The sequence below is a fragment of the Myotis lucifugus genome, unplaced genomic scaffold, assembly GCF_000147115.1.
Source record: "Myotis lucifugus unplaced genomic scaffold, Myoluc2.0 scaffold_3499, whole genome shotgun sequence".
NCBI lineage: Eukaryota > Metazoa > Chordata > Mammalia > Chiroptera > Vespertilionidae > Myotis > Myotis lucifugus.
Window position 1 is genome coordinate 6,760 of NW_005874547.1, and position 4,923 is coordinate 11,682.

General features: G+C 56.5%; 1 long non-coding RNA gene across 1 annotated transcript in view; it reads left to right on the forward strand.

Moving 5' to 3' along the window:
• LOC106695828 overlaps positions 1-4,683 on the forward strand; it is a 6,087-nt gene extending 1,404 nt beyond the window's left edge. The window contains exon 2 of the long non-coding RNA XR_001346835.2: positions 4,477-4,683. This is a non-coding gene — a long non-coding RNA (uncharacterized LOC106695828). The remainder of the gene's footprint in view (positions 1-4,476) is intronic.
• Positions 4,684-4,923: the final 240 nt, after the last annotated feature.

Below are 4,923 nucleotides of genomic sequence, written 5' to 3' on the forward strand. Positions count from 1 at the left end.
CCAGTGGGGGAGAGGGAGGAGCAGAGGGAAGAGGAGGAGAAGCCTCCATCCAGCTCTCTCTAGAGACGCTTGTCCTTCTGCCCCAGAGATTTTTGAATTTTAGTCTCTGCACACCCCAGACCTTTACCTGGAAACCAAATGAGGCAGAATTAACTGCTCTTGCCCGGAAGCAGAGCGGAGAGTGTGTGTGCGGCTTCTGGCAGCCGAGAGAAAGTGTCTGGTCAGTGCCGGAGGGAGGGACCCAAGGCCTTCTGGGACACAGCTCCTCCTGCGACCTCCCCGGGTGCCGGGAGCTCCATGTGCACACACTCTTCTCTCCCTTGGCCCATTCGGATCCTGGAAGCTGCGCAGCCTCCTTGGTCCATCCCTGGTACCTCAGGGAGGAGCCCGCCCCCCCCCCCCCCACTTCTCCAGCTCACTGAGGAGACGGGGTCAGACCACACCAGTAGCCCCTAATGAATAAAGAGAAACCACCCCAAGTCCATCAGCAGGTGGATATGGATGAACAAAATGTAGTATAACCATACGGTTCAGCCTTAAAGAGAATGAAGTACTGACACAGGCTGCGACCTGGGGGGGCAGGGCCGGGGGAGGGGGCAGCGGCAGACATGCGCTAAGTGAAAGGAGCCACACAGAACAGGATTCCACTCGTGAACTGATGACATGTCCAGAGCAGGCACGTCTATAGGGACAGAAAGGACAGACTGTGGTGGTCAGGGGCTGCAGGGAGGGGGGAGTGGGTGCCGGAGTTGTTCTTGGGGACGACGAAAATATTCTGGAATTAGATGGTGGTGATAGTTGCACAGTTCTGTGAATATACTTAAAACCGCTGAACTGTACACTTTTAACAGGATGAAATTTGTGGCATGTGAATCATATCTCAATTTTTCTCATAAAAGGAACCCCCATAGACCCTGAGTCATCAGGCCACTTCGGGCGGCCCGGGCTCCCTCCCACCTGCCGGTAGCTGGGGTGCCCGGAGATGGGGGGGAGCTCTCCCTGCCTCTGAGCCAGCAAGGAGACTGGCCTTTTCCCCCAGGGCTGGATATTTATCAGATAATTGGCATATTGGAAGCTCTTACCCAACTGCTAAGGACTAACATTATCATCATTAGTAACAAGAATGCCGAATGCTCTTTATTAAAGGGAGGCTTTTATTCAAAAGGCTTCATTTCTCAGCCCATTCTTCTGTTGTTGTTTTTTTACAGAAAACCTTTCTGAACGGATGTGTTTTTGCTAATGTTTTCATCTGATTAATCTCCTAAGCTTTTTTATTGCTGTGTTTCTTCTCGGTAATCCTCTGGTGGGAAGCCTCATAAGCAGCTTCCCCGAGCAGGGAATGCAAATTACGTTCCGGGTGGCCCAGCCGGGCACAGTGGCCGAGTGCCCTCCTGCTAGGGCAGCGCCTCTCTGCCCGCCCACCCCTTCCAGGTGCCAGGGAAGGGGACCTTGGCGATGGATTAAGTCATTTTACAGGAAGACGAATAACCAGGGAGAGGAAAGCAGACGAGGAGGTTCCCCTGCTCGCGCCTCTGGAAAGGCGAGATGTTCAGGCTCCTGGTGCCCCGCGTCCCCGGATGGCCGTTCTGTGCGGCCGGTCCATGGCCCGGGCCTTGGGAGCCATCCTTCTGTGCTGATGTCTCCGCTCTCTGTCTCCTCCCCCAGTGCTGCCCTCCTGGTGCCAGTCTTACTCCGCTTTTCTCTTTGGCGCTCCCTATTCCTCTCCTCTGTTCCCTCCCCCAAGCCCCTCCAGCATAGCCCCTCCCACCCCCCCAGGAAACCCTGGGTGGGTGGGTTCTGTCGTTTGTGAGTCTCCAGGTAAGGCTTAATTACTCTGGCTGTTTGGGGCTTGCCCCTGCCTGGTGGCCCAGGTTTCAGGAAGTCTCAGTGCCCAGCCTGGTTGTTATTTTCTAACTGCGGAGGGTTTCTATGGGCAACCAGCACAAAATCGAGGTTCCTCCCAGCAGAATGGAGTCTGCAGTGAAGTGTACCATAGAGAGGAATGCGCAGTCCCTCCCATGTGCCGGGGTTCTTGCTTCCCCCATGACCCCTGCCCTTCCCATCACCGTCTCTCCTGGCTCCGTCCTGGGTCTTACAGCCCCACACCTAGCTGGCAGGGAGGGAGATTTGTGCAAGTTAGGAAATGGCTCCACTTTCTCAACGTGCCATTCTGCCTTTTATTCGAAATATGTCATCCCTACTGTAAACGCTATGATGTTGGCATGTGAATAGCACCCCCTGGAGTTGTGCAAGGCACAGTTTGCACAGCGGTGAATGGTGAGTCTGGACTTGCCTGTTGGTCCTTTCCCTGCAGATGAAAACCGTCACCTTTGAGTAGATGAGGTTTATGGCTGGAATTCCTGAAAATGTGACTGGGGGTTGGGTAGTTGAGATTTCCAGGCTTCCAGCTCCCACTCCCATAACTATGAAGGGTTGGCAGTAATGAGTGGGCCGGGGAGCCCTGGCAGGAGTGTGCACTGTGGATGAGGGAGTGACCAGAGCACCCCCACCCCACGCACGCATATGTGTGTGTGCACACACCCTCCTGTTCTCCCATCACCAGTTCCCACTGCAGAGCCACCGTGGGAGGTGCAAGTAGACACCCACAGAGCGTGGGGAGAGGTTATGGGTGGTAAGTTCACATCTGAGGGCCTCTAGGATTGGCGATCTGATACCACAGATGACCTTTGGGGGCATCTGCTTCCCTCATTTAAAAACACTCCAAATTTTGTATAGAATTTACACACACACACACACACACACACACACACGTCCAAGTAAAACTGGGGAAATCTACATAAGATGGGCAAACTGTGTCAATATCTTGGTGGTGATATTGTACTAAAGCTTTGCAAAATAATACCATTGGGGAAACCTGGTACTATTTCTTACACCCGTATGTGAGCCGACAGTGATCACAATCAAAATTTCAATTAAGAAATCTTTCTCCTCCAAGTCCCTGCTGGTGAGACACCGGCCAGGCACCGCCATGCGGGGCCCAAGAGACCCCTCAGTGGCCTCAGGAGCCTCCCCACCACGTAGGTCCTCCAGCTGTCCCTGAAGCATCCTGCCCTCCCCTCACACCTGAGTCCTGCCCAGGGCATCTAGAGGCTCCATCTGGTAGGCCAGGTTTGCGATATCTAGGCTGAGACTGGGACACGTCTGCTGGTGTTTGGATATAAGCAAAACCAGGCAGGCACCCTGCACCCCCTTCCTCCCTCCACCCCCGTGGCCTTCAGGTCGTGGTTGCTGAGCACAGCCATTGGTACCCCCTGTGCTGGCTAGCCATTGCCCCTCTCTCTGCTCGCTGATAAGCCCTCGTCGGCTCCAGCATGGACCATTGTAGGCGCCTGGTGGTCCTGCCACCAGCCTTGCCAGGAAAACCATTTTAAAATCAGACCTGGAAGCTCCCCTGCTTATAGTTCCCTAACCCCCGACGTCCAAGCTCCCGTTCATAGTACCAGACCCTAACGGTCTGGTTCCGGGCACTCTCCTACAATCTGTGTGTAAGCGGGAAGCCAGGAAGGGGTCAGGCAGCCCTGGGCCCCTCTGCCATCTGTCCACTCACGGCTTCTCAACTCTGGCGCACATGCCCCCCCACTTTATAGTCCGCAACCAGACACGGCACATCCTGGCGGCCTCGACACTGTCCGTCTTCCACAGGCTCCGCTGTGCCCGGTGCCCACCACACCTAACCGTGGTGTCTGCCCCTGGTCTGATTCTTGAGACAGAATCTGAGTCAGTTTGGGTCCGATGCGTCCCCCAGGTCTGCTCAGCTGTCACCAGGGCACGGAGTCACGGCCGCCTCATTCCCAGTCATTCAGCAGAGCCTCGGGATGGGAGGGAGAGGCTCCCAGAGAGAGGGCTGTGAGTGAGGTCCACCTGCAGGTCATTGCAGGCCGTGCCTGACTGTGGCTCCTCTCCGGCCACTCCTCCGTCCCCGTCCTTCACCCCAAACCCCCAGCCTGCCCGCAGCTCACCGTTTGATGGCCGTCATCATGCCTATAGGTGAGCTGTGTGCCCTCCCCAACTCATCCTCTCCGGCTGCTCCTCTCTCCTCCTGCAGCAGCATCCACGGAAGTCCTGTTGTATCTCTGGGAAACGGTCCCTGGTTTCTAAGGGTGACTTAACACTGCGTCTCCCGTGTTTCTGCCGTGCCTGGTACACACGGCACTGCAGCACTTGCCACTCATACACCACGGTGGGCTTACATGAATGAGTTGGGACTAGGATGTGAGCACCGGGACGGCGAGGGTTGGGTCTCTACGCCTTGGCTGCCAGCTCAGTATGGTTACCGGCCAAATAGCTCCTTCCCAGCTGGTGAGTGGGTGGGTGTGGAAGGACTGAGTGACTGAGTGAATGAATGTAGCCCTGAACTGTCCTCAGAGACTGAGAGGCCCGACCTGCGTGGTGTGGGACCAGGTGGCTGATGGGAACTGCTTTGCTCACGGTGCCCACTGTGTGCTCTCTCTCCAGACGGGGTGGACCGGACCTCCACAATCTAAAGCTGAAGATGGGGGAGACCGCGCTGGCCGTGAAATCGACTGCTGCGGGTCCAGTATCAGCCATCGTTGGGCTGCACGGAATCCTCCGGGATCCTGCGCAGCCCTCCCCTGGTCCCTCTCCCACTTTGATTTTGTGAGAGCGTAGGTCATCCTTGTAAACATATCAGTAGACCTGGGAGTGGTTATTCTGTCATTTGTGTGTGTCCTGGGGTGGCTTGGTGGGGGCGGGTGGGGGTGGGGGCCTCTAGGGGAACGTGGGACTGGGGGGTGGGGGGAGGCGGAGGGAATGCAAGTGGCTTCCTGGATGGAAAGGGAGGGGGAAGAGAGTCCTGCCTTGAAAGAGAGAAGAGAGACCCAGGAGGGAGGCCGGAGCCCAGCCCTGAGAGCCGCTCTGGGGGCCGGCCGCACCGCCTGGCCC